Consider the following 3,965-nt stretch of genomic DNA (forward strand, 5'->3'; position numbering starts at 1 on the left):
TGCCGAGGCAGCAATAGACCCTTGGAGACAAGTCGGCTGGAGACCCATGTATTGAATCTCGACGCAATTTGAGTGTTCCATCGTCATTAAGTGGTCCTGAACTTTACAATTAACTATCAGTTTTGCGTCGGATTCGAAAATCTAGACTCACAGGAGAACGACCATAAGGTGCCCAAGGCAGCAATAGACCCTTGGAGACAAGTCGGCTGAAGAACGATGTATTGAATCTCGACGCAATTTGAATGTTTCATCGTAACTAGGAGGCCTCGAATGTTACAATTAAGTATCAGTTTTTCGTAGGATTCGAAAATCTAGACTCACTGGAGACGGACCATAAGGTGCACGAAGCAGCAATATCCCCTTGGGGACCAGTCCGCTGGAAGACGATGTATTGAGTCGCGACGCAATTAGAGTGCTCCATCGTCATTAGGAGGCCCTGAACATTACAATTAACTATCAGTTTCGCGTCTGATTCGAAAATCTAGACTCACAGGAGAAGGACCATATCCGCCCGAGGCAGCAATATCCCCTTGGAGACAAGTCGGCTGGAGGCCGATGTATTGAATCTCGACGCAATTTCAGTGATCCATCGTCATTATGTGGCCCCGAACGTTACAATTAACTATCAGTTTTGCGTCGTGTTCGAAAATCTAGACTCACAGGAGAACGATCATGAGGTGCACGATTCAGCAATAGACCCTTGGAGACAAGTCGGTTGGAGGACGATGTATTGCATCTCGACGCAATGTGAATGAGCCATCGTCATTAGGAGAAGCTGAACGTTACAATTAATTTTCAGTTATGCGTCGGGTTCGAAAATCTAGACTCACTGGAGAAGGACCATACGGTGCCCGAGGGAGCAATATCCCCTTGGAGACCAGTCCGCAGGAGGCCGATGTATTGGATCACGACGCAATTTGAGTGTTCCATCGTCAGTAGGAGGCCCTGAACGTTACAATTAACTATCAGTTTTTCGTCGGGTTCAAAAATCTAGACACACAGGGGACGGACCATTTGGTGCCCGAGGCAGCACTATCCCCTTGGAGACAAATCAGCTGGATGACGAAGTATTGAATCTCGACGTAATTACATTGTACTATCGTCATCAGGAGGCGCTGAACGTTACAATTCACTATTAGTTTTGAGTTGGATTCGAAAATCTAGACTCACAGGAGAAAGATCATATGGTGCCCGTGACAGCAATATCCCGTTGGAGACAAGTCGGCTGGAGGACGATGTATTTAATCTCGACGCAATTTGAGTGTTCCATCGGCATTATTGGCCCTGAACGTTACAATTAACAATCAGTTTCGCGTCGGATTCGAAAATCTAGACTCACAGAAGACGGACCACATGGAGCACGAAGCAGCAATATCCCCTTGTAAACAAGTCGGCTGGAGGTCGATGTTTTGACTCTCGACGCAATTTGAGTATTCCATCGTCTTATGGAGGCCCTGAACATTAAAATTAACCATCGGTTTTGCATCGGATTCTAAAATGTAGACTCACAGGGGTACGACCATAGGGTGCCCGAGGCAGCAATAGACTCTTGGAGACAAATCGGCTGAATGCCAATGTATTGAATCTCGATGGAATTTGAGTGTTCCATCGTCATTAGGAAGCCTTGAACGTTACAATTAACAATCAGTTTCGCGTAGGAATCGAAAATCTAGACTCACAGGAGAGCGAACATCGGAGGCCCGAGGCAGTAATTCCCCATGGAGACAAGTCGGCTGGAGGACGATGTATTGAATCTCGACGCAATTTGAGTGTTCCATCGTCATTAGGAGGCCCTGACGTTACAATTAACTATTATTTTTACGTCAGGTTTTAAAATCTAGACTCACAGGAGAACGACCATAAGGTGCCCGAGGCTGCAATAGACCCTTATAGACATGTCGGGTGGAGGCCGATGTATTGAATCTCGACGCAATTTGAGTGTTCCATCGTCATTAAGAGGCCCTGAACGTTACATTTAACTATTAGTTTCCCGTCGGATTCGAAAATCTAGACTCACAGGAGCCATCAAAATCCCCTTGGAGACAAGTCGGCTGAAGGCCGATGTATTGAATCTCGAATCAATTTGAGTGTTCCATCGTCATTATGTGTCCCTGATCGTTACAATTAACTATCAGTTTTGCGTCGGGTTCGAAAATCTAGACTCACAGCAGAACGATCATAAGGTGCCCGAGGTAGCTATTGACCCTTGGAGACAAGTCGGCTGGAGGACGATGTATTGGATCGCGACGGAATTTGAGTGTTCTATCGTCATTAGGAGGCCCTGAACCTTACAATTAACTATCAGTTTTACGTCGGATTCGAATATCTAGACTCACAGGAGACGGACCATAAGGTGCACGAGAAAGCAATATCCCCTTGGAGACCAGTCCGTTGGAGGACGATGTATTGAATCGCGACGCAATTTGAATGCTCCATCGTCATTTGGAGGCCCTGAAAGTAACAATTAACTGTCAGTTTCGCGCCGGATTCAAAAATCTAGACTCACAGGAGACGGACTACATGGAGCCCGAGGCAGTTAGACAAGCCGGCTGGAGGTCGATGTAATGAATCACGACGCAATTTGAGTGCTCTATCGTCATTAGGAGGTCCTGAGAATTACAATTAACTATCATTTTTGCGTCGCATTCGAAAATCTAGACCCACAGGAGAACGCCTATAAGGCGTCCGAGGGAGCAATAGACCCATGGAGACAAGTCGGCTGCAGGCCAATGTATTGAATCTCGACGCAATTTGAGAGTTCCATCGTCATTAGTAGGCCCTGAACGTTACAATAAACTATCAGTTTCGCGTCGGATTCGAAAATCTAGATTCACAGGAGACGGACCACATGCAGCCCGAGGCAGCAAATTCCCCTTGGAGACAAGTCGGCTGGAGGAGGATGTATTGAATCCCGACTCAATTTGAGTGTTCCATGGTCATTAGGAGGCCCTGAATGTTACAATAAAGTATCAGGTTTTCGACGGATTCGAAAATCTAGACTCACTGGAGACGGACCATAAGGTGCCGACGCAGCAATATCCCCTTGGTGACCAGTCCGCTGGAGGACGATGTATTGACTCTCGACGCAATTTGAGAGTTCCATCGTCATTAAGAGGCCCTGAACATTACAATTAACTATCAGTTTTGCGTCGGATTCGAAAATCTAGACTCACCGGAGAACGACCGTAAGGTGCCAGAGGCAGCAACAGACCCTTGGAGACAAGTCGGCTGGAGGCCGATGTATTGAATCTCGACGCAATTTGAGTGTTCCATCGTCATTAGGAGGCCCTGAACGTTACAATTAACGATGAGTTTCGCGTCGGAATCGAAAATTCTAGACCCACAGGAGACGGACCACATGGAGCCCTATGCAGCAATATCCCCTTCTAGACAAGTCAGCTGGAAGTCGATGTAGTGACTCTCGACGCAATTTGAGAGTTCCATCGTCATGAAGAGGCCCTAAACATTACAATTAACTATTAGTTTTGCGTCGGATTCGAAATTCTAGACTCACCGGAGAACGACCGTAAGGTGCCAGAGGCAGCAACAGACCCTTGGAGACAAGTCGGCTGGAGGCCGATGTATTGAATCTCGACGCAATTTGAGTGTTCCATCGTCATTAGGAGGCCCTGAACGTTACAATTAACTATCATTTTTGCGTCGGATTCGAAAATCTAGACACTGAGGAGAACGAACATAAGGTGCCCGAGGCAGCAATAGACCCTTCAGACAAGTCGGCTGGAATACGATGTATTGACTCTCGAGGCAATTTGATCCATCGTCATTAGGAGGCCCTGAATGTTACAATTAACTATCAGTTTTTCGTCGGATTCGAAAATGTAGACTCACTGGAGACGGACCATAAGGTGCCCGCCCCAGCAATATCCCCTAGGAGACCAGTCCGCTGGAGGACGATGTATTGAATCACGACGCATTTTGAGTGCTCCATCGTCTGTAGGAGACCC

This window comes from Schistocerca piceifrons, unplaced genomic scaffold, assembly GCF_021461385.2.
Source record: "Schistocerca piceifrons isolate TAMUIC-IGC-003096 unplaced genomic scaffold, iqSchPice1.1 HiC_scaffold_1855, whole genome shotgun sequence".
NCBI classification, from domain to species: domain Eukaryota; kingdom Metazoa; phylum Arthropoda; class Insecta; order Orthoptera; family Acrididae; genus Schistocerca; species Schistocerca piceifrons.